Raw genomic sequence first — 27,323 nt, 5'->3', positions numbered from 1 at the left:
TAAAGTGAAAGTCCTCAAAACTGCGGCTTATGAAGTTTGCTTAGTAAATGATGACAGTGCAGTCTGTTGAAAATCAACCAAAGGCGAGCTATTGTCTTATAACCACATCGAGTTGTGTTCTACTGCAGTAAGAGTTGAGAACTAATACTATTGAAGGTTACGTGTTCATACTTGTTAAGGCCTTGTTTCTTTAGTGTATTGAAATTGTGTTTAGTATGCTCTGCTACAGTGGTCATGATTAAGGGCCCCTCTCCACTCAAAGTAGTTTCTACTACTCTTGCTATTCAAGTGAAATTCTGTACAATACTGGGTTCCTCTTGTGTATTGAAAGTGACCGTTAATGGTGTAACAGGAGCAACAGTTTGTCTATTGTGCTCATGCTAGATAACGATACATAGAAAGTCCACTTAAAACAATTTCTTTGTTCAAAAGACAGTGAGGAGTAATCTGTTGGTTAATTCCATTTAATTTTCATTTTAAGTAGAAAGGTGCTTAGTAGCGAAAGACTTAATCTACGCAGAGTAACTAAATTTGCTGTGGACCATATCCATATTTCATGTCAGATAGGAATTTGTTTGAAAAGTAATATTAAATCTGTGTCCAATTTACGATTCTACAGTCTTCAAGGTAATAGTGTGTTTTGTTATCTGTTATATTTATGCAAATGGTTTGTTCTGATTTGGTAGCTCCAGCCTTAACGTGAACGTGCTGTATTCAGGTGCCAGAGTTCATTGCACTCGCGTGTGGCGAAGTATAGGTTGTGTTTGTCCCGTGAAGTTACTCACACCTATTTTGTTGAACAAGAATGTCAATCGTTCTCTTGCCTAATTAGGCTGGCGACCGTTTTCTTTATTCTTTGAACAGTGTAGATCGGTAAGATATTGTTTGTTACTGTTTAAATATTTACGTAATTTTGTGTTTCACTTCCGATAAACCACCTCCGTTAGGTACAACACGGTCAACATAACAAAATTCCTGTCAGAAGGTAACACTGCTCCGTTGCTTTATACTACAACTGCTTGAATAAAAATAATTTCATTATACGAACTGCGTCCAGTTTTGAGGTTACGGTATGACAGTAGGTGTATTTGACAGAAGTGTTATACGTGGCTTTTCCGGGACAGGACTGTTTGCTCTTTTGGGGCATAGCACGTAATATACCAAATTTGGTATGATTGCACACGCTACGTACAACCGGTTGCAGTGTTACAAGCAGCCTGTGTCGGCAGCTTCGGCAGCATTTGGTCTGGACTGGGGACACGCCACGACGCTGCAGAAACAGTCTGTGTGCGCCTCGCGCCGCCCTGTACCACCTGTGGGGCAGTCGCCAACGGCACTCTTAAACCTGAACTCCAGAAAGTAAGTTGCTCATATACGAACGCTACTGAAGAAGACATGAGATAATGTTTTCCTAGCAGAATATATGAATCAAAATCAACTGACAAAGTATTGGCGCATTTGTGGACGTCACGGACACACGCACTCTGAGAATAGAGATTGGCCAGTGGCGAGTGTCTCAGAAACAGCCACTCAGCAGCGATCCGGTAACATTCTCGCTCGCCACCCTGTCGTGACACGGGAATATTACTATCCGTGAGTTCAGCAGCGCAATTCGCCTGGAAGAGCTGAACAAACTGGCACTCGCGACCCCACTGCGTGGTTCGGCCTCTGCCAGCCCGACTGCCGTCCCTCCACTCCTGAGGGCGTGGAGCGGCTCCCACTCCCTCCCTCCCGCCCACGTCTCTGCGCTCAGCGTCCCGGGCAGTTTCCCCGTCGGCGCTATGCGACACGGCGTTTTACCGCGGGGGAAAATGCGCGGTTTGCCGGCAGGGGAAGCTGTCAGGGCGTAGCCGGGAGCGCGCGCATTTCCCGCCGCGGGCAAATTGTTCGTACGAAGCGCTGTCCCACAGGACACTTTCTCCCGGCAGAAAACGCGCGGATTTGCGGTGGCAGAACCGACTGTCAGTCTGCTGTGTGGAGCGGGACAGGGTGGACGACGACGTCGTTTGGCTGTCGCTGTGCGCACTTCCGGTTCTGAAACTATACGGCTGCTTGAGCAAGAAGAGGAGGAGGACACCAACATTTTCGACGAAGAAATGGCTGCAAAGAAGAGAGGAGAGACTCTCACCTAGAAATGTTGCCAGTTTTAGAGTGTGGTGATTTCGACAATTACCTAAGAATGGATGGAGAAACTTACCAGCACTTGCTCCCCCTTCGTGAGCCCTTTACTACAAAGACGGGAGACACAGATGGGGAGAGCTGCGGCACCGCATGAGAAATCAGCGCCAACATTAAGGTACTTAGCTACTGGCCCTACATACCGTCATCTGCAGCATTGTGTTGCTATTTCACAACTGGGTCTATCGAAAATTATGCCAGATACTTGTGCCGCAATTTTCTATGCTTTGATAAATGAACACATGGAGGTAGGTTGTAAATTAAAAAAAAAAAAGGTTGACGTTATATGTAGCTGTGTTTTTCCTTCCTATGTTACAGTTCGCAAGGTCTCAGGATGGATGGATTTACAATGCAAAAGAGTTCCGAAATGTCTTGATCATATCGACGGCGAACACGTGCGCATTAATCGTCCCTCCTCCTGGAGAGTGGTAACTACAATGGCTACTGCAACATGGTGCTGCTTGCAACAGTAAACGCAAATTACGAGTTCACTATGGACGCTTTGGAACCAATGACGGGATACCTGATGGTGGCGTTGTGCGAAACACAGTATTTTGCAACAAACCGAAGAAAAGTAAGTTAAGAATACCGTGTGAATCTTGTGTCATAGGTCACAAACTGCCGTATGTTTTTGCAGGAGAAATGCCTTCTGCGTAAGGCACGATTTTATTGATCCCTATCAAGGTACTAAATTCTGAGAAGGTGGTTTGCTATTATCCCCAATCCCGTTGTCGAAGAACTGTGGAGAACGTGTTTCCGACTCTCTCTTCCACATTCCAGTCCTTTAAAAATTGATACAGAAAATATGCAGAATGCGGTGCCTGCCTGCTGTGTACTCTGTAACTACTTACGACGAAGATGCGGCCAGCTCTACGCACCACCAAGCACGTTTTACGCACAAAACCCAGAGGAAAGTGCTTTTGCTGAAGTAGAGGTACCATGTTCTGAATATTGCCACGATTGGATGTGGGGAGCAGCCCCTTCAGGAAAACTAATAACAGAGTAGTCTACGCCTAATCTTGCCGTTATTGCACTGGAAATGACAAAATTCTACCGTCGTTGTAGACTGGACGTGAAAATTTACACTACTCTTTAATCGTGTCATTTGAACCTCAGGTAAAGAAGTTTGTAAGTGACAGCGTCAGTCGTCCATTCTTTCGTAACAAAGGATGCTATTAACGCCCAAGCACGACTGCGGCAAATTTTTTGCACAAAAAGCCACACAGAACTCGAGGCGTTTCGGAGAGATCCCTTGTGCTTTGCTTTGTCAGCACGCCATGGACTTCTCACGCAAATTTTAACACAAGAACAGCCAAACAAAGCACTGCAGCGTTGCATAGTACAAAAAAAGTGTTGTGTCTGATAGCTTCCCTTTCATCAGCTAATCTCAAAGCAGGAGACGTGACGTCACAGACGAAAAGAGAAATATGCAATATTTGATTTCACGAAGCAAAACATCACCACAAAACTTCGAGAATCCGCCTGCTGCTAATCCAGCCTTCGCCTCAGTCTAACCGAGGTGCAGGGGAGCGCAGCAGGTCTCTCGCTCACCACAGCGTTAGTTCCATAAAATTGTGAAAATACCGAAATGAAGAAGGTTGTATACATAGAAGAATCCTGGAGATACTAGAAGGTATCAGCTAGATTATATAATGGTAAGACAGACATTTAGGAACCATGTTTTAAATTGTAAGACATTTCCAGGAGCAGATATGGACTGACCGCAAGCTATTGGTTATGAACTGTAGATTAAAAACTGAAGAAACCGCAAAAAGGTGGGAATTTAAGGAGATGCGACCTGGATAAACTGACTAAACCAGACGTTGTACAGAGTTTCAGGGAGAGCGTAAGGGAACAATTGACAGGAATGGGGGAAAGATATACAGTAGAAGAAGAATGGGTAGCTCTCAGGGATAAAGTAGTGAAGGCATCAGAGGACCAAGCAGGTAAAAAGACGAGGGTTAGTGGAAATCCTTGGGTAACAGAAGAAATATTGAATTTAATTGATGAAAGGAGAAAATATAAAATGCAGTAAATGAAGCAGGCAAAAAGGAATACAAATGTCTCAAAAATGAGATCGACAGGAAGTGCAAAATGGCTAAGCAGGGATGGCTAGAGGACAAATGTAACGATTTAGAGGCTTATCTCACGAGGGGTAAGATAGATACTGCCTACAGGACAGTTAAAGAGACCTTTCGAGAGAAGAAAAAACCACTTGTATGAACATCAAGAGCTCAGATGAAAACCCAGTTCTAAGCAAAGAGGTGAAAGCAGGAAGGTGGAAGGAGTATATAGAGGGTCTATACGTACTTAAGGACAATATTCTGGAAATAGAAGAGAATGTAGATGAAGACGAAATGGGAGATACAATACTGCGTGAAGAGTTTGACAGAGCACTGAAAGACCTAAGTTGAAACAAGGCCCCGGGAGTAGACAACATTCCATTTGAACTATTGACAGCCTTGGGAGAGCCAGTCTTGACAAAACTCTACCATCTGGTGAGCAAGATGTATGAGACAGGCGAAATACCCTCAGACTTCAAGAAGAATATAATAATTCCAATCCCAAAGAAAGCAGGTGTTAACAGATGTGAAAATTACCGAACTATCAGGTTTAAGTCACAGCTGCAAAATACTAACGCGAATTCTTTACAGACGAATGGAAAAACTGGTAGAGGCCGACCTCGGGGAAGATCAGTTTGGATTCCGTAGAAATGTTGGAACACGTGAGGCAATACTGACCTTATGACTTATTTTAGAAGCTAGATTAAGAAAAGGCAAACCTACGTTTCTAGCATTTGTAGACTTAGAGAAAGTCTTTGACAATGTTGGCTGGTATACACTCTCTCAAATTCTAAATGTGGCAGGGGTAAAATACAGGGAGCGAAAGGCTATTTACAATTTATACAGAAATCAGATGGTTCTTATAGTCGAGGGGCATGAAAGGGAATCAGTGGTTGGGAACGGAGTGAGACAGGGTTGTAGCCTCTCCTCGATGTTATTCAATCTGTATATTGAGCAAGCAGTAAAGGAAACAAATGGAAAATTCGGAGTAGGTATTAGAATCCATGGAGAATAAACAAAATCTTTGAGGTTCGCCGATGACATAGTAAATCTGTCAGAGACAGCAATGGCCTTGGAAGAGCAGTTGAATGGAATGGACAGTGTCTTGAAAGGAGGCTATAAGATGAACATCAACAAAAGCAAAACGAGGATAATGGAATGTAGTCGAATTAAGTTGGGTGATGCTGAGGGAATTAGATTAGGAAATGAGACACTTGAAGTAGTAAAGGAGATTTTCTATCTGGGGAGCAAAATAACTGATGATGGTCGAAGTAGAGAGGATATAAAATGTAGACTGGCAATGGCAAGGAAAGCATTTCTGAAGAAGAGAAATTTGTTAACATCGAGTATAGTTTTAAGTGTCAGGAAGTCGTTTCTCAAAGTATTTGTATGGAGTGTAGCCACGTATGGAAGTGAAACATGGATGATAAGCAGTATGGACAAGAAGAGAACAGAAGCTTTCGAAATGTGGTGCTACAGAAGAATGCTGAAGATTAGATGGGTAGATCATGTAACTAATGAGGAGGTATTGAATAGATTTGGGGAGAAGAGGAGTTTGTGGCAGAAGTTGACCAGAAGAAGGGATCAGTTGGTAGGACATGTTCTGAGACATCGAGGTATCACCAATTTAGTGTTGGAGGGCAGCGTGTAGGGTAAAAATCGTACAGGGACACCAAGAGATGAATACACTAAGCAGATTCAGAAGGATGTAGGTTGCAGTAGGTACTGGGAGATGAAGAAGCTTGCACAGGATAGAGTAGCATGGAGAGCTGCATGAAACTAGTCTCAGGACTGAAGACCACAACAACAACAAACTGAAATGAATGCAGCACCACAACCGTGTCGGCATGACGTCACGGGTTCTGATTCGCAAGTCGATTACAGGACACGCAATGCTAACACACGAAACAGCGCCCGACGACTGGCTGCTTTATAAATGAGTTAACGCGTGTGATATCCTACGTTACGCATGTATGAGAGGAGTTTGGGAACGGTTTGAAATTATTCTTAACGTGTGTTCGAGGTGGGCAAGTGCTCTCGTTCTGAAACACAGCGTGAATACAGTGTGGCTAGTTGACACTCCTTTTTACACAAAAGGAAGTGTCTCGCGCGACTAAATGTTCGACATGCCGATCTCCCAGTGCGCGCGCATGTTTATGTGCGTGTGTGTATGTGTGTGGGGCGGGGTGACATTAGGGGAAATTATCTCAAGTGTTTGAAATGTTGTCTGAAGTTGGTTCCGGGTCGCTAACTGCCATCATTCTGAAGTACTGGGGGAATGACGACCATGTATTTCAGAACTGTGAGTTACGTCACCTCGAGACACGCCAAGTTTCCAGCTGTGATACATCCCATTTTCTTAGCAATCACGGAGACAACAAGAAGAACTGCACCACAAGATGATTATTTCTACACCAAGCCAGGTATTTCCATCGCAGCTCTTCAACATATATCAGAACAACCATCAGATTTCATAAAACCATACTCAACATTAAGTTCAATAAACTATGTTTGGCTTATAAAATTGTACCTAACTATATAACAATAACTGTAAACAACATGTCACCAGCAGCACAGCAGACAAAACGTAAAGCAGAGATCATGTGAATAAAGCAAGAAATCCGGTCTCTGTATTCCAAAAAACTGACTCTGAATATTGAATTATACAGATTGCATATAGAACTAGCTAATCACATAACACACCCACCATTTTTTGATGAACTAATGTACAGGGTTAGAGCATACACAGATACCATAATAGGCAGGAAACAGACAATCCAACAAAAGAAACTCACAAAAATGTTAAATCACACAAACACCCACCATTCCCACCACCGATACAACAAACACACCTTTCACAAAGGAGTGATTAATCTAACAGACATTAAATTATCTGAACAAGAAAGCAGCCTACTTGAAAAGCGTCCTAAACATAACATTAACACAGTGGTGTCACACAGGACAGTAGAAAATATAACAGAAGCTGAAAACATCATAAAGCAACAAGAAAGACTAAACACACCTGTATTCAATGCAAACCTAACAAGAGAACTAATTGCTGAGGAAATAAACATAATCAAAGAGAACAAAACCACCATAAAAGTAAACACTAGGACTCCTGAAGAAAAAACCTACAGAAAACTACAGAATAAATTAACACAAGAAAATGCCATCACCACAAAATCTGACAAAGGTAATTCAATAGTAGTCATAAACAAACAGGAATACATTCACAAAATATTAGAACTCATCCAAAGCAACAACATCACAGAATTAACCAGTGACCCAACAAACCGATACCAAAGTGAGTTACAGAAAACCCTGAGAAACATAGAAACAATTTTCACAGAAACACAGATTAAAAAAATGATACAGTAAAATCCCAAGGCCCCCACCCTAAAATCATTGCCTTAAGTTCACAAACCCAGAATACCCATATGTCTTAATAAACTTCAATAAAGCCACAAAATACCACTTCACCAAACGCACTCTGCTACAGACAATATACAAATACACTGACAAAAGAAGTCTTAGACAAAGTAAGAAATGAAAACATACCAAACACAGCAACATTGGTTTCATTTGATATAATTTCAATGTACACAAACACACCCCAACAGAAGAAACCATCAACATAATAGAAAGAAACCTCCAACTGCAAGGAAACATACCCACAACAAACATACAAGAAATATTAGCCATACTCCAGCTCATCACAGAACAAAACTACTTCACATTCAACGACAGATTTTACTCTCAACAAGATGGACTACCCATGGGATCCCCAATCAGTGGCCTCCTACCTGACATTTTCCTCAGTCAGATGGAAAAACAAATCTTTGACAAAATAGTAATACCAAAACAGTACAAAATAATACACTCCTGGAAATTGAAATAAGAACACCGTGAATTCATTGTCCCAGGAAGGGGAAACTTTATTGACACATTCCTGGGGTCAGATACATCACATGATCACACTGACAGAACCACAGGCACATAGACACAGGCAACAGAGCATGCACAATGTCGGCACTAGTACAGTGTATATCCACCTTTCGCAGCAATGCAGGCTGCTATTCTCCCATGGAGACGAGTGTAGAGATGCTGGATGTAGTCCTGTGGAACGGCTTGCCATGCCATTTCCACCTGGCGCCTCAGTTGGACCAGCGTTCGTGCTGGACGTGCAGACCGCGTGAGACGACGCTTCATCCAGTCCCAAACATGCTCAATGGGGGACAGATCCGGAGATCTTGCTGGCCAGGGTAGTTGACTTACACCTTCTAGAGCACGTTGGGTGGCACGGGATACATGCGGACGTGCATTGTCCTGTTGGAACAGCAAGTTCCCTTGCCGGTCTAGGAATGGTAGAACGATGGGTTCGATGACGGTTTGGATGTACCGTGCACTATTCAGTGTCCCCTCGACGATCACCAGTGGTGTACGGCCAGTGTAGGAAATCGCTCCCCACACCATGATGCCGGGTGTTGGCCCTGTGTGCCTCGGTCGTATGCAGTCCTGATTGTGGCGCTCACCTGCACGGCGCCAAACACGCATACGACCATCATTGGCACCAAGGCAGAAGCGACTCTCATCGCTGAAGACGACACGTCTCCATTCGTCCCTCCATTCACGCCTGTCGCGACACCACTGGAGGCGGGCTGCACGATGTTGGGGCGTGAGCGGAAGACGGCCTAACGGTGTGCGGGACCGTAGCCCAGCTTCATGGAGACGGTTGCGAATGGTCCTCGCCGATACCCCAGGAGCAACAGTGTCCCTAATTTGCTGGGAAGTGGCGGTGCGGTCCCCTATGGCACTGCGTAGGATCCTACGGTCTTGGCGTGCATCCGTGCGTCGCTGCGGTCCGGTCCCAGGTCGACGGGCACGTGCACCTTCCGCCGACCACTGGCGACAACATCGATGTACTGTGGAGACCTCACGCCCCACGTGTTGAGCAATTCGGCGGTACGTCCACCCGGCCTCCCGCATGCCCACTATACGCCCTCGCTCAAAGTCCGTCAACTGCACATACGGTTCACGTCCACGATGTCGCGGCATGCTACCAGTGTTAAAGACTGCGATGGAGCTCCGTATGCCACGGCAAACTGGCTGACACTGACGGCGGCGGTGCACAAATGCTCCGCAGCTAGCGCCATTCGACGGCCAACACCGCGGTTCCTGGTGTGTCCGCTGTGCCGTGCGTGTGATCATCGCTTGTGCAGCCCTCTCGCAGTGTCAGGAGCAAGTATGGTGGCTCTTACACACCGGTGTCTATGTGTTCTTTTTTCCATTTCCAGGAGTGTATATTGGTACAGATACATAGATGACATAACTTGCTTAATAGATGAACCACTGTCTCGCATAAAAGAACTTCATGATAAACTCCATCCACCCACAAATACAATTCACCATAGAAACACAAACAGATGAAAAACTTCATTTCTTAGATCTCACTATACACAAGAGAAACAACAAACATGAATTCACAATCTAAAGAAAACCCACACCCCACCAGCACCATTATTCATAACTAATCCAATCACCCCATATCTCACAAACAAGCCAGCTTCAGATATTTACTTCACAGGCTGAACAAAATACCCACAAACAAGCATGACTACACACAAGAACTGAACACGATAAAGCAAATTGCAAAGGAGAATGGATATGACGCAAAGAGAGTAGACAAAATAAACCAGAAAATACAGAAACAAACAGCACATAACCATCAAACACACACGTCACACAACAAATCAGCAGGCAGTAAGCAACAAATGGCACATAATGACTTGCAACAAGGTCACACACAGGGTGGGTAATATACTAAAGAAACAAGGACTCAACATAGCATACAGAACCATCAACACAATACATCTACATCTACATCTACACTCCGCGAGCCACCTTACGGTGTGTGGCGGAGGGTACTTATTGTACCACTATCTGATCCCCCCTTCCCTGTTCCATTCACGAATTGTGCGTGGGAAGAACGACTGCTTGTAAGTCTCCGTATTTGCTCTAATTTCTCGGATCTTTTCGTTGTGATCATTACGCGAGATATATGTGGGCGGTAGTAATATGTTGCCCATCTCTTCCCGGAATGTGCTCTCTCGTAATTTCGACAATAAACCTCTCCGTATTGCGTAACGCCTTTCTTGAAGTGTCCGCCACTGGAGCTTGTTCAGCATCTCCGTAACGCTCTCGCGCTGACTAAATGTCCCCATGACGAATCGCGCTGCTTTTCGCTGGATCATGTCTATCTCTTCTATTAATCCAACCTGGTAAGGGTCCCATACTGATGAGCAATACTCAAGAATCGGACGAACAAGCGTTTTGTAAGCTACTTCTTTCGTCGATGAGTCACATTTTCTTAGAATTCTTCCTATGAATCTCAACCTGGCGCCTGCTTTTCCCACTATTTGTTTTATGTGATCATTCCACTTCAGATCGCTCCGGATAGTAACTCCTAAGTATTTTACGGTCGTTACCGCTTCCAATGATTTACCACCTATGGCATAATCGTACTGGAATGGATTTCTGCCCCTATGTATGCGCATTATATTACATTTATCTACGTTTAGGGAAAGCTGCCAGCTGTCGCACCATGCATTAATCCTCTGCAGGTCCTCCTGGAGTACGTACGAGTCTTCTGATGTTGCTACTTTCTTGTAGACAACCGTGTCATCTGCAAATAGCCTCACGGAGCTACCGATGTTGTCAACTAAGTCATTTATGTATATTGTAAACAATAAAGGTCCTATCACGCTTCCCTGCGGTACTCCCGAAATTACCTCTACATCTGCAGATTTTGAACCGTTAAGAATGACATGTTGTGTTCTTTCTTCTAGGAAATCCTGAATCCAATCACAAACCTGGTCCGATATTCCGTAAGCTCGTATTTTTTTCACTAAACGTAAGTGCGGAACCGTATCAAATGCCTTCCTGAAGTCCAGGAATACGGCATCAATCTGCTCGCCAGTGTCTACGGCACTGTGAATTTCTTGGGCAAATAGGGCGAGCTGAGTTTCACGTGATCTCTGTTTGCGGAATCCATGTTGGTTATGATGAAGGAGATTTGTATTATCTAAGAACGTCATAATACGAGAACACAAAACATGTTCCATTATTCTACAACAGATTGACGTAAGCGAAATAGGCCTATAATTATTCGCATCTGATTTATGACCCTTCTTGAAAATGGGAACGACCTGCGCTTTCTTCCAGTCGCTAGGTACTTTACGTTCTTGCAGCGATCTACGATAAATTGCTGATAGAAAGGGGGCAAGTTCTTTAGCATAATCACTGTAGAATCTTAAGGGTATCTCGTCTGGTCCGGATGCTTTTCCGCTACTAAGTGATAGCAGTTGTTTTTCAATTCCGATATCGTTTATTTCAATATTTTCCATTTTGGCGTCCGTGCGACGGCTGAAGTCAGGGACCGTGTTACGATTTTCCGCAGTGAAACAGTTTCGGAACACTGAATTCAGTATTTCTGCCTTTCTTCGGTCGTCCTCTGTTTCGGTGCCATCGTGGTCAACGAGTGACTGAATAGGGGATTTAGATCCGCTTACCGATTTTACATATGACCAAAACTTTTTAGGGTTCTTGTTTAGATTGTTTGCCAACACTGACAAATACAGCCAGTCCGGCATCTACCAACTTACTTGCAACTGCTGTCAATCTGTATATGTGGGCCAAACATGCAGGACCTTCAGAACCAGATATAATGAACACCTCAGAGCACTGAAAAGCAATAGCACACACTCAACATTTGCAGACCACCTGGTAGCACACAACCACCACCCAACAACTGACCTTCACATCCTAAAAACTAGCAGCAGCCTACACCAAAAATTAGCTACAGAGGAAAACTACCACATCCAAAAATCAAGAGCCCAAGGAAGCAAAGTACTCAATGAATACACATCACTGTGCAACAAAACCCTCTTCGCTACAATAGAAGAACTATACAAGTAAAACACACACACACACACACACACACACACACACACACACACACACACAAAATCCTCTCTCTCTCTCTCTCTCTCTCTATCTATCTATATATATATATATATATATATATATATATATATATGCTCCAGTACTCATCACACATACACACACACACACACACACACACACACAAAATCCTCTCTCTCTCTCTCTCTCTCTCTCTCTCTCTCTCTCTCTATCTATATATATATATATATATATATCTATATATATATATATATCTCTGCCCCAGTACTCATCTCACACACACACACACACACACACACACACACAATCCTCTCCCTCTCTCTCTCTCTCTCTCTCTCTCTCTCTCTCTCTCTCTATATATATATATATATATCCGCTCCAGTACTCATCTCACACACACACACACACACACACACACACGCCAAATGTAATTGAAGCTCGCGCGCCTCACCCAGCAGAACACGCTACGAAACAAATGAACGCCACACAGCCACAACAGCACGTAATGGCAGCGAAAACTCCGCCCATGTTTTGACAAACTGCATTGCCACGCGAACAAAGGCACAGAAGTAAGCCTATTTACTTCAACCATACAGGGAAACGTACCACAACTTCAAAACTGTAAGTTACGGAAAGAAAACGCGATACAGTCTTATTTCTGTTCGTAAATGCATAACAAACAAAAAATCGTAAGACAACACACAAATGTAATACTTACTAATATAAATCCACCCGATGACGGAGGTTTAAACCTTCGAAACGCGTCGTGGAAATAAATAAAACGGTGACTGGTAACAGTGAACTTGTTGTTTCATTTAATGTCAGCAACAGTCACGGTAAAGCCTGACCTAAAAATGTTCGCATTTAAAATAAATTACGTTTTGCTGTTTACAGATGACAAGTTGTATATTGCCGGCCGAAGTGGCCGTGCGGTTAAAGGCGCTGCAGTCTGGAACCGCAAGACTGCTACGGTCGCAGGTTCGAATCCTGCCTCGGGCATGGATGTTTGTGATGTCCTTAGGTTAGTCAGGTTTAACTAGTTCTAAGTTCTAGGGGACTAATGACCTCAGAAGTTGAGTCCCATAGTGCTCAGAGCCATTTGAACCAAGTTGTATATTGTGTAGCAGAACAGCTGCCAAAATAAGTGGACAATAATATCATGTAACGCATGTTACTCATGATTACACCCACTTTTCGCCAATTAAGTTATAAATGCAACTGTTACATAATGTTGTAAACGACACAAATGTTAATACGTCAAGAACAAATTTACAGTTAAAAGGAGACATAGAACCCACTGACGATAGCACAAAAGTGCTGAAACATGCATGTGTGAAACAAAGAAGAAAGGTGTCTTGCATAAGGCGGAACTTCCCATCCCATTTTCTTAGCAAGCACGGAGACAACAAGAAGAGCTGCACCACAAGATGATTATGTGATACTTTCCTTACTGCGTGGCAGATTATACCTCTTAATCAGTACATTACAACATTTTAGATGTTTAAAGCCGGCCGAAGTAACCGAAATACGCAAGCTATAATTAACGAGTTCCCGTTATCAGCTTTCGTAACTAGGGCGCCATTATTCTCCAGTTTACGATTAAAACTTTTCACCGTTCTATAACGTAATACTTTGATTGAGCGACAGACAATTCATTTCCTAAGATTTCACAGAATTCTTAGCCTAACCGCGTTTGAACATTCTTTGGCGTTTTGGTACACTCCAAACCTAGTTTAAGGCCTGCTATGAAATTGTCTACCACGTGTGGTTCTTTAATCGCAGGTGCGATATTGAATTTCAGCCCTTTGGACAGTAACTGGGTCTTAGCTGTTGGAAATATTATATAAGTTTTACTAATAACACGTTCACAGAACGTGGGTTTAAAACTTTATTATTCGAACATCCTTGTTGGTTACCTCTGATAACACCCTTACACAAATTTGACGCTTTTTCGCATGACTTGCAGCGTGTTTCTTCTTTCTGCTTACCAATGAAATCATTGGCCAGTGCCCAAAAATCATCTATTCGATAATTTTAAGACTTCGAATAGTGCATCAATATTTCAAGATACAACAAGTAAGCTTTCTCGTTTAACCGATCTTTCTTTGTATACAATTCCGCAATTCTGTTATTGAGGATCTGAGCTATGAATTTCTTTTTGAAAGTAGGCGATTTGTAATATAATTTTCCTACATAATTGCGAGTACTAGCATGGCCATTTCATTTATTAACAAGTGTAAACAGACTAACGTGACCCCGAAGCTTGTCAGCGGATATTCGATGCCGCAAAACACAATCTTTCTTTCCGTTGAACGGACAGCACGGCTCTTATCAGAGACCCACCTGAGAAGAAATTCGCATGTTCTAGGTCAAAATGCGAGTAGATTTTTGTTTTGTAGAACATCTTCACATCCCCCCCCCCCCCTGGGCGCCCCCCCCCCCCCCACAGAGACAAAACGCGACGTTGTTAAGGCGGTAATGAACGGAAGAATTTCGGAACACTGACTGCTTCTAGCAGGAAAGAGAGGCGGTGAGCCCCACACAGCGTATCCCAGACCGACTCGTGTTCACGGTCGGTGCAGCAGTGTCCGCAGTCCGTGGTTAGCGTCCCAGGTTCGATTCCCGACAGAGTCGCTAATTTCCTTCTCTCGGGGTCTGGGTGTTTGCGCCGCCCCCGTAACTTCGGCTCATCTCACCGCCGAGCAGATGGGCCAAGTCGAGTGAAACGGGACGGCTTTCACCCACCGGCCGAGCAACCCCGGGAGCAAACCTCCCGGCCAACACCGCCACCTCATTCTGTTTCCATGGCTCCGCAGCTCAGTCGGTAGAAACTAAACTCTTGTAGGACCACTCGTGTGTGTGTGTGTGTGTGTGTGTGTGTGTGTGTGTGTGTGTGTGTGTCCGCGCCAGTCCACAGACAACTTTTACTATATATCTAAACAGGAACGAAAAATTTATACAATTACTGTTGTCAAATAATGCCAACATGTACACTTCTGTATGATTTATACAAGCTGAAGGAAACGTTCTTCTGCCTGAAAACTTCCTGTGGCGTACACATTTTACGCCCCAGTGTTTTCCGTATCAGCGTGAAACATCTTTCAAACGATATGAACCACACAAAATGCACCGCCATGAATGTACCTGTATACCCTCATGTGCATAACCGTAATACGTTATAGTGCTCTTTTCCAACACACTTCTCATGTATGAATAAAATCTAAACATAAGCACCACAAAATTAATGTCTTGATGGGGCATGCAGTAAAACTAAGTAACCACCTACAGATTCAAACCTCACACGACTTTGCGGAATATAGAGGGAGGTACTTTGTTCACCGAAGCCGTTCTTCGCTGCGCCGTGACGTCAGTCTCGCTGCTGCCCCCACCCCCCCCTTTCCTGCCGCTGTGTTTCTCACTGCAGCCGGTTTCCACCAGCCTCGCCGCGTGACGTCATCGGCTGACCCTGGACTGGGTGTTTTTTGCAGTAACCCTTATATATTTGCGCTGCTCACTTTCGACAGTTCCCAGTAAGTGGCTGTTGTCTGCGCTCTGATTCGTTGATGCAGAGGAGACTGACCGGTCGCCGTATTCGGTTTTACACTGGTGCCACATTTAGTGGCTTTGTACTGAAGAAAGAGCAAGGAAAAAAAATCCCTCGAAATCCCTTAGTTAAATATACGAATTCTTACAATCTAACCGCGCAAAATATCGTTATATGACGTCATCCCCGCACTCTGCAATTACTTTAGGTTCAAATACCAAGTTTAATTTCTGACGCTTCAAACTAAGCACAGTAAGAAACTAACTACAGTAAGGTCCGCACTGTGGATCACCACACAAAAACTGCCAAGAGTGGACGCCATCGTTTTCTTTAGTCCTGTCTGAAATATTTCGGTCGAGAAAAGTCACGTTAATAAATCTTTGCGTGAGTTTATAAAAAACTGCACCGTTCATCATGTAATGAATATATTTTTAAAGCACCTACATGAAAGAGGCTACAAAGATGGTAGTAATTCTCTTTTAGCCAAATTAGAGACTAACCGTCCATAGATATATTTTTCATGTTCTACGTCCATCTAGGTGGTAACTATTATTTGCATATTTTTATGTAAATAAGTAAAAAAGAGGAAATAATTTGTACACGCGGTAAGTATAAAGAAATACGCAATACTAATTTCTGTAGGAGAAAAAGAAAGAGAAACAGCTGTTTGAAACTCACAGATAAGGAGACAAAAATCCCTGACTTGCCGGTCGTCTTGTTTCCTTGGAGTTGGCAAAATTTACACGACAGAAGAAAGAAGGCATGAAGGTCGGGGGCATATTTTGATAAACAGTAAGCAGAACGACATTTGCTATCAGCAGATTTGCCCAAGTATTACGCATTTTAATCGTCAATAAAAGAGACGAAAATTCATTGTATCTGGTGTGCAACTCAGAGACAAGCAAAGGTCCTGCAGTGCTTTAGAGAACGTTACTTCACCTACTGTGGCATTTCGTAACTTGTACTACGAATTTTACGTACGGAAAGGAATGACGCTTCAGTGATACTGTAAGTGAACTAAGGGTAGGTAGGGCGTGAATTACAAGTTAATGAACAGCAACACTGACAGCTCACCATACACTAGGTATTTACGCGTTAAAACGCACTTGTGTATAAGTTTCTCAGCATTATTTTGAAAGAAGAATAAAGCCACTGATGCAGTGGTTTCCGTACTTGGCTCTCCACATAACGAACTTCAACATCCAATTTTAGAATTCAAACACACTCGACGTATTAACGATACCTGCGTCTTTGTATACGTCAGTTACACGCGGAACTGCATCGTTTACATGTACGTACATAATTAACTTGTGTACCACAGAGGAGTAATATGGGTTCAGTAGAAGTAGGCATATACTCATCATTTACGTACATTATCTTTCATTGCTTACGGAAAGATTCGCGACTAAGGTACACAGTGTATGTACTGGGATTAAAGTCGGCACGTGAAGTGTAAGCAAGCGTGTTCAGAAAGTACCAGATTCTGTGAATTAAATATTAGGCGCTGCAGTGATTCATTGTTAGGGCACAGAAGTACTTTGATGGTTAACATTTCGCGGGTGTTCCTGGAGGCACATTACGTGTACAGATATTACGTACGTTATTGAAATAATTCGTAAATGCAATGTTGTCAACCAGACTAAGAATTTAAAGACTTCTTGGCCTTGTGTAAAATGAGCAAGGGGATCGAGATCATGAGTTGGACTGCTCAGCACCGTACTGGTGCAGAAACTAAAGACGACGGGTAAAAGGCGAGACAGAGGGCTACCATGAACGATTCACTCGTTTCCAGAATTCGAATTTTTCCGCAATATTAGATGTACGAATATGATTGCATGCCATTACGAATTCAGCGCCTTGCCAAAATGCCGACAAGGCAAGGGAAGACTTTTCGTGTGTTGTAACATGCGAGGTATTTGACCAAATGTGGCAGGTGCAAAAAACCGTGTAAGGCGTGGGTGGGGGGGGGGGGGCTGAACGAGATTTATGTACGCAGTCCACACAAGTCAACAGCACGCAAAAGCCACGAACTCTGAACACCGCAGCAAAGTATGTGGAAGACAGTGCGTCGGCGGTTACACTCCAAACCGTACCGTCTGGATCCCTTACAACAATTAAAAGCGGACTGTTACGGCCGGCGCCTCCACATTTGCGCCACATTGCAGGGATCAATTGAGGATGGACATTTCGCCCCCACGCTGATATTCAGCGACAAAGCAACTAACACTTTACTGAAAAAGTTTATCTCCGCAATGTGAGAGTGTGCCGTACTGAAAAACCTCAGGTAATTTCGGCGCATGAAGGAGATTCGCCGAGGGTTAATGTATCCTGTGCTGTGTGACAGGCGAAGCTGAATGGGCCGTTTTAATACTGAGAGACAACTGTGCCGGATACATCTTACCTCGATATGTTACAGTTGTGGTTGTTTGGACTACTCATTCCTTCAGGGAGCATCGATGTTTGTTGCTACCTAAACGACGAAATTTCGCATCGCTGGATTGGCCGTAGGCGGTTAACGCAAGTACTGATCAGCTTGTAAAAGCAGTTAACAAGGGATGTTTGAAAATCTGAAGCTGATCACGGGTTTGTGTAATTAAACTGTGTGTGTGTATCGTAATTGCGGTTGTCTCCTATATTTAAGTCATAATGTTTATAATTGTACTACAGCCCTGTTTCTCTTAATGTTTATTTTCGAAAATCTAGCGATTAAAATAGGGTTTCATTGCACTGTGGCTGACTCAAATGAACTTGAAATATTAGCAGAAGACCACTCGATCACTGATTACACAAAATAGAGGCCATACTGGATGTTACCGAGAACTCGCGCCACAGGTATGTATGCACGATGATCTTCAGAGCCATTTTGTATCTTTTTAGACCACTCGGCCAATGGGCTTGCGAAAATTTGAAAGGGCGCGAAACACAGCAACGTAACCGTGAGACGCAGTACAAAAAACAGACAGAAAAACACCGCGGGCGGGAGAGCGCGGTCTGTACTCGTCCGGAGAGTGGGGGGTGCCGCGGGGCGCCGTGCTGGCCGGCCGGCTGCACAGGTGTGGACCTGCCTCCACACTAGGGGCAAGCGGGCCCAGCACTGAACCTGCCGATTCCAACTGTGCGTCACCAAAACGGACATACAACACTCTTCGAAAGCTAACATGCGTGAAATACGTGCCACACAAAAATTGTTACTGTAGCATTCCGTTTCTTTGGCTCCGCTGAGTGACAACCATACTGTAACCTGACAACCTGTACCAGAACTCTGGCCAAGCAACGGATCACTTTTCCACCACAACACTCTTTACAGAAAATAATATAGCAGCCACGCGTTCTGTTGTATCCGTGAGTGTGTGTGTGACGTCACGCAGCAAACCATTACGCCACGGGTCAATGTCGACGGCCGCTATCAGCAGCTGCGAGCTGCTCCAGTTTAGGCAGCCGCCTGTACTAAAAATACGGGTACTGGCAGAGCCTTGATGCTTTGAGAAAAGTGAAACACACGACGGAAGTCTGAGAAAACTGCAGATTTCTTCACTGATTAACTACTAAATGGTTTATGACCACATGGGCCACCAAGGTGACAGCGAAATTTTCACGAACTTTTTTTTTTCTCCGTCTGAGACATTCAAGTAGCGGGTGCTTGTAAGTAAAATGAAGCTACTGACCCAAGTCGACTGTGGTCTGTGAGTATGGTAAGGCAGCGAAACACTGTAGACATGCTAATGCGTTAACGCGAAACCAGTTGGCGCCGGAGGAAATCAATTCCAATACCAGGTGCGAATCTGTCACTGTGCAACACCTCGCGGAAGTCTCCGGTGCTCATACTGAACAAGTTCAGCAAGTGGCGGTTAATAATATCGACATTCTGCCTTTCTCACTTGTTTGTCCCTTCCTGTGCACGTTCCGTTCCCAATCCATTACATATGGGAACATTCCTTCCAGTGTAAATAGGTTCCGCAAGGGCGCATTAGCACACCAAGTTTCGCCGCCATACAGCAGTCACAGCCCACGATGGACCTCAGAGTGGCTCAACTTGAGACTACAAGCAGCCAGTGGTAGGGCACGGTTCCTCCTGCACGCAGGCTACCCTCAGCCACGTGTCAGGGCGACACCTCGCCGCCGTCTCCACGCTGAGTCACGTTTACTGCCGGCCCAAGTATCATGTGAGACACCACAATGTGAAATTTTATGCGGCTATCACATTTTACTGGTGGACAGAACACCTAATGAATTGAAAGCACCCGGAAACACTGTACACATTCCCAAGTCACGAGTGACCTTACTCCCTTATTATTGGATATCTATGTGTGACCTAAAGAGCTGATTCCACACAATCGCGACCTTTTTAGGAAACACTTTTGGCTGCCGCTGCTGTTCATCCGTGAACGCCACAGTTTTCTACAATTCAGCAAATCTTATCTCGCTACACACGATACGCTTTGAACAGGTCTTTAATACGGCGTGCATCAATTGCGTTGTATATTTTGTGATAGGCGAGTATAAATACGAAAACCACCACACACAGTTCCATGTCACGAAAGTGAAGGGCATTTAGAGCACCGATTCCGGGTTGCTTTTTATACATAAAATTCGCGCAACTTTTATCAAATCATCGTGTCCCTCACGTGTGACGACAGTCACTTTTCCGTGACGTCACGCGTTCTTTGCTTGCAGTGGATGAGGGGGAGCACACTGAACAGTCGTGTTGATCTACCTGTTTCCGGAGATAAAATTGTCAATTTTATGGTTTTGGTATTCAAATTTGCGTTTTACGACGATGTGCAGTCTAACTGACACATGGCATTTCTGAACTCTTCAAGACGGGTCGTCTTCAGTACTTTGTCACGCCGAAGTGTCTGCAAATGCGACGTCAGTGGCCACCAACGATTACGAAACTGACTTACCATGAATAACGGGTAAGGCTTCTGTAACAGTATCTGGCTAAACGAAATAATGTTTACTGTTGGTTACTGTCAAACATAATTAGAAAATGCCCCCACAAATGTTATAATTTTGACGTGATTCAACCCTCTGACGGAAACTAACAACAAATCTACCTTGACTCTCGCAACTGTTGCACTGGAAATGGCACAAATTAAATCTAGATTCTGCCGCCGTTAGTGCCTGCACATAGAAATCTACACTGCACTTTAATGGTGTAATTTGAACGTGAAATGAAGAAGCTGGTAAGTGACGGCGTCAGAATCACCGACCTTCATCCTTCCCTCACATAATACACGACTGAAGCGCAGGCCGCACACAACACGGCGCGCCTCACAGATCGCTGACGCGTTCCTTTGTCGACACACCGGGCTCTCTCATCATAATCAGACAAATAGTAACACGAGAACAGCCCAACAAAACGATGCAGCGTTGTAGAGTGCTAAAAAAAATTTCATGAGCACATCACAAACGAGGAGACGTGACAGAGCGATAAAAAATACGAAATGTTTATTTCGTGAAGCACAAACATTACGATAAATTCTCAAGAATTCGCCAACTACTACGCAGATGGTCGCCTGTTTGTAATGAGGGTGTTGGGGAAAGCTACAGATTGCTCGTTGACCATAACCTTAATTCCAGAAAATTGTGAAGATACTGAAATGAACGCGAGTGCTGCGTCTCATCGCCACAAGCGTGTCGGCGTCACGCCACGAGTTGTGATTCGCGAATGGACTTCAGGATCCGCAACGCCCACGCACGAAACAGCTTCCGACGTCTGATTACTTTGCGGACGAGTTTACGTGTGTAACATCTGACGTTAAGCATGTAAGCGAGATAAAAGTTTACAAACGGTTTGAAATTGTTCTTAATGTGTGTTCGAAAGCAAGTGCTCATTCTGAAATACTGAGTAAGCACAGTCTGCTTAATTTGCGCTGCTTTTTAAATAAAAGCCCGTTTATCGCGCGTCTAAATTTTTGACACGTCACGTCTACTGATCTGTGGGCCGTACGACGATGTAAGTTTTGCAGATACGCTACGGGGTGTGGGGATACTGTCTGTAAACTGCGTCGCGAATCGCTAGGTACCGATAAACTACAACGATACGTCTGATGCCTAAGTTGACTCCATGAACAGCGGCAACGTGGCCGGAGTAGGGGGGTAGCGGAAAAATCTCTCCAGTTCTCGTAGTCTTGCGTGCAGTTTCTTGGAAGTCGGTAACTGCCCTCATTCTGAAATACTGTCTGACTAACGTCCGCGTATTTCGGCGCCCTTAGTCACGTTACCTCGCGACGCGCAATGTTTCCAACTGCGGTACTTCTCTTACTGTGTGACGACCGCAATTTAAGATTATACCTCTGAATGAGTACATCTTGACAACATTTTAGATGTCTGAATTTGGTCACATTACGCGAAACATTAAAAAATAAATTTCTGCCGCGCCTGCAAGCCGCTACACGCCTGGTCGCACTAAAACTCGCTTACTACAAAGTTCTGCATTTCATGGTTTTCGTAAACTTGCGTCCTACGAACATAATCAAGAACGCGAGGTTTTCATTTTAAATGCCTGTTGTACGTGAATTCCGTGGAAATCTACACTGGCACATCGAAACACTAGCCGACTGAATGTGGCGTTATTTTCCAATCGTTCCACGTTCTTCTCGCTCAAGTTTTCACAGACTGGAGCAAGGCCACACGTAACGACCAATAAATCACTGAACACTCAAGACGGTAATTTAACACACTGTTAGCCACCCCCTTTGTTCGTAGTGGTCGTAATTTTTCAAAGTAAGACAAAGTATTAGACAAGAGCAGTAAGTGAGTTACGCGACAAAAACCACACAAAAGCGTGCAGAACATCCGCCGCTCCCATAAATTCCTGCCTCACCTTTCTGAGGTATTCCCGTGCAGACACAAGATACACAAGCTCTGTCTGGGCAGGCAGGACAACGTCGCACGCTGCTTCCCTCCAGGCTGCTGCGTCACAACTGGACCGCACAGACAGCCGGCTGCCCCCCCCCCCCCCCCTCAGCGCTGACGTCACGGGGCGGCGTTGCCAGCTCGCGCGGCAGGCGAGGGAACGGCTGCAGCAGGGCGTCTACGTCTGTGTCGGCACTGCCGGACCGCCTGCGTCCCACCCACGCCACAGTCCGTTATCTCGAACCGCGCTATACAGCTGGCAACACACACCCTTCGCCTGGCGCCCCAAAAACCGGATTTCGTAAACCGATTCCCCAGTACCGCTTTTGGTGAACGCAAAGATGGAACAAACACGCTGCATTTTGGTCACGGGATGAGGAGAGGTGTGAACACAACATCTTCCGTCATCGTGCTGAGTGCCAGTGACTTACGCGCGAGCTTCGCGATTCGTATCGATCATTTGCTACTCCAGAAACGACGGACGAGTGTGACAAGTTTTCGTTAAAGAACGTTACAGGGATATCAATGCTGAGGTCATCGGTGCCTGGGCTCACGTACTACTTTCACTTAAAATAAGTTACACTGGGCACGACACACATTTACCCTCAACGTGTGGACCAACTGAAATCATTCTGTGATTTCGTTGATACTCGATACGGCAAAGTTCTAGGTAGTATTAAAACTAGATGGTTGTCATTGTTGCCAGGAGTTACGAAAGTTATTGATATGTATGAACCTTTGAAATCTTGTTTTCTATCTCAGAATACGTGTCCCACGTTGCTGAAACAAATTTTCGAGAACCCACAGTCACTTCTTTGGCTTCATTTCACACAATGCCCATTGAAAATGTTTTTTTTAAATTCAATCCAAAAGTTGGAAATAACCACGGTTTCAGCTTGCTTCAAGAAATAATACCATTTTAATTAACTTGGAAAAGAAGATACTTTCACTCAGTCAAAATACGAGCCTTTTACCAATTCTAAGACACTTTTGTGACTTGTTTGGGAAAGTAGAGTTCTCCACCTCAACCTCTGAAATCATCTCATTGGATAACACCAAAAAAAATACTGTTTCTTGGGCTGAACTTTTAAATTTTCTGATAATTCTTAAGGCCGTAGACATGTGCAATATTTCAGACGAGAAGGATGCGTGAACAACTTTGTATCCCAGAAACTTGAGGAATTGGAAAAAGCTAATTTGGAAACAGATGAGACTGTGCGATGTCTTCAATACACTTAAAAGTACAGGTACTTCATGTAAAAATATAGACACGCTTGTAAGTTTTGCTCCTGCTGTACTATACACAAATATTGTTGTGGAAAGAATATTTTCAATTATAAGTTCCCTTTGGAGGGTGGAATGTGTAGTGCTAGAACCACTTCATTCCCCACACGTGTTAGTGTGTCTCATATTAGAGGCCAAAAACGAACATAAAATTCTTTGTCAAGTACAGAGTAGAGGTGCTCTTATTCAGTAACTGTACTGTCTAATTATTGGATTTATAGTGAATTCTTGCAATGGGCCTTTGTCCTCAGAAGTTGACTGTCTAAAGTATTTTGCTCTCTGTCCCAGTGTACTTAAAAGCAGAATAAGCAAGCATTCTTCAGAACTATATAATGTATGGAGATGGTCAGTGTCTGCATCAAGTAAATCCTACTCCATATTTGGCAGATTGAGTTCCACATTTGGAGGCTGCATTCGAGAGACACGTACCCTATGTCGAAGCTGAAGCACCATTTAATATTTTCGTGTGTTTTAATTCAGACGTAAACGTCGAGTGGCTCTTTACATACCACCTCACAGCACCACTCTGCTTCCTAGTCAAGATCCCTAAAATCATTCAGTTCTTATCCTCCCTTAATAGCGATCAATAAAATTGTAATAGCCGGCCGAAGTGGCCGTGCGGTTAAAGGCGCTGCAGTCTGGAACCGCAAGACCGCTCCGGTCGCAGGTTCGAATCCTGCCTCGGGCATCGATGTTTCTGATGTCCTTAGGTTAGTTAGGTTTAACTAGTTCTAAGTTCTAGGGGACTAATGACCTCAGCAGTTGAGTCCCATAGTGCTGAGAGCCATTTGAACCAACAAAATTGTAATATGTTGTCTTGTGTATCCAGTACGAGGATATTTCATTCCTTAGCTCATACAACAGCCTGACAGGTGGTGGTTTTCTCTGCTATTTTTCCAGCACATGAACGAATTTCAGCCACAATCTAAGTTTGTGTGTCTGGTGCGTGCTCAATGAAACGAAAATAACCTCTGTTTGCCTGGTGGCTGTTGGTATTTGAAGTCAGCAACAGGTTTCATTTGGAACACCGACTTTGCCATTAAGTCTGAATTTTGCGGAGAACAGGTAGCCTTCATAATGGCGAGACCCTTTTGCACAGGATTTCGGTCACCCCAGGGATCTCATGTTGATGCTGTGACATTGTTAGGGTGTACTAACACGTAAATTTTATTTTCTACAGATCTCTCACAATTTCTTCATTGTGGTTGATTTATGAAACAGTGTCGTCTTTGATGTCTGTTTTGAATTTTGTGTGAAGTGTGTTTATGGTAGTTTGGGAGCTTTTCGTTGTAATCCTTTTGAGTGGGGAGTTTTTTAAATGTAATTAATGCTCGTGTGACGATGATTTTGCGCTGGGAATTGCGTGTGAAGCTCATTTTCATTTTACTAGGTTGCTTGTGATGAATACTCTTGTTTAGCCAGTGTGATGAACTTGGTAAAAATTTAGCATGTTATTTAAGTGACTGTTTCAGGTAGTGTTTTTTCTGTATAAAATTTTCATTTGTGTTATTAGAAAATAGTTACGTGTAGTCGCTCCAAAAGCAGTACGGGGAGAAAAGAAAAAAGGTGGTGAGGAGTCAGTAGACGAAATGCCCAAAAAAGAGACTGCGACGGTACAGAGACGTGTGGGAGATGGATTCTCCCCACTTTTAGCCACGAAAATGTGCAAAATGAAACAGTAGGTTCCTCCGATGCGAGGCAAATGAGTGAGCCAGACTTCAGTGGTGCAGCGGAGATGTTTAGATTTAGGATGTGCACAGCCTGCTCCACTCACAGCTAGCAGTGTTTCAGGTCGAGTGCACAACTTACTAAGCGTGAGTGCGGGCGAGGCTGAAGCAACGATAAGTGAACAGAGGGCAGCAGAGCATGTAGCTCTGAGCAGAACATGATTGGCCAATTTGGCCACGCTGATAAAAAGAATAAGCACATAGCGAAGAGTTAAAGGCAGACTGCAGACTTGCTGGCGTCAAAGGAGGAGCTGAACTGAGATTTAGTTGCCAAATATGGCACCTCAATGACTACAGTAGAATCACTGAGGTCAGGAGTGTGTGAGAGAGAGAGAGTGTGTGTGAGAGAGTGTGTGAGTGAGAGTGTGAGTGAGAGTGTGAGTGAGAGTGTGAGTGAGAGTGTGAGTGAGAGTGTGAGTGAGAGTGTGAGTGAGAGTGTGAGTGAGAGTGTGAGTGAGAGTGTGAGTGAGAGTGTGAGTGAGAGTGTGTGTGAGAGTGTGTGTGAGAGTGTGTGTGAGAGTGTGTGAGAGTGTGTGAGAGTGTGTGAGAGTGTGTGAGAGTGTGTGAGAGTGTGTGAGAGTGTGTGAGAGTGTGTGATTCGTAAGAGACCAAACTACTAAGGTCATCAGTCTGTAGACCTACACACTACTTAAACTAATGTAAACTAACTTATACAAAGAACAAAACACACACACACACACACACACACACACACACACACACACACACACACACACACACACCCATGCCCGTGGGAGGACTCTAACCTCCGGCAGGTGGGGCCGCGCAATCCGTGACACGGCGCCTCAAACCGATCGTCACTTGAGGAGGTAGGAAACCGGTGAAGTGGGATAGAAGTAGAACAGGAAAGAGTGAGCGGGAAAGGCTGGTTTGCCAGGTGGCTAGAACAGGAGTATGGGAGATGTGACTGACTGTGATCATAGGGAATTCTTTAATCTACTAAAACAAATGCCCATGTTCACTGGCAACATACAGGGTGGCGCACGAAATGTGTTACCATTTTGTTTTTGAATATGAACTTTACTGTCAATACAATCTGAAAGGAACATATACTACAATGAAGAGCCGTCCATGGAGATTTGTTCTAACTCAGCGCATACTCAATATGTCCACCATTTCGTTTCCGACCTTCCTTCAAACGAATACTGAAGTTAGTGATTACCCTACAGCACATGTCTTCCGTAATTTCAGTGCAAGCTTGAAGAATAAGTCTTCTGAGCTCCATTACATCACGTGGACGTTTCGGGGAAATTTTTTCCTTTAGGAACCCCCAAAGAAGAAAGTCACATGGATTGAGGTCTGGACTACTGGAGTTTTTACACGAGCATTTCGACGTGAGGATCATTTCACTCAGGCTTCCAGGTCGCTTCAATGACGGACAAAATTGGCTCCCCAATGGCGGATATATAGAGCATGTGCTCAGAACAAATCTCCATGGACGGCTCCTCATTGTAGTATATGTTCTTTCAGATTGTATTGAGAAAGTTTATATTCAAAAACAAAATGTTAACACATTTCGTGCGCCACCCTGTATGTACGCTAAGTACGGACATTATCGAGACACTTGGGAGCGAATAAACAGCAGGAGTTTTCCAACTGGAAAGTACAGGTAAGGGAACGCTCGATGTTGCAAATACAGTACATGCACAGAGGCCTTAGGCAAAT

General features: G+C 44.1%; 1 protein-coding gene across 2 annotated transcripts in view; it reads right to left on the bottom strand.

Annotated features, from left to right (window-relative positions):
- LOC124554034 overlaps positions 1–27,323 on the bottom strand; it is a 112,981-nt gene that overhangs the window by 73,669 nt on the left and 11,989 nt on the right. The window contains exon 1 of one of the 2 annotated variants that reach the window (XM_047128069.1): positions 22,595–22,726. The exons of the other annotated variant lie outside the window; for it this stretch is intronic. The gene's annotated coding sequence lies outside the window, so the exon portion shown is untranslated. Of the gene's footprint in view, positions 1–22,594; positions 22,727–27,323 lie in introns of those variants that run through there. 2 annotated transcript variants of the gene reach the window in all.

This window comes from Schistocerca americana, chromosome 11 (assembly GCF_021461395.2).
Source record: "Schistocerca americana isolate TAMUIC-IGC-003095 chromosome 11, iqSchAmer2.1, whole genome shotgun sequence".
Classification (NCBI taxonomy): Eukaryota; Metazoa; Arthropoda; class Insecta; order Orthoptera; family Acrididae; genus Schistocerca; species Schistocerca americana.
Note: the sequence above shows the minus strand (reverse complement) of the source record. Positions and strands in the feature narration are given on the sequence as shown.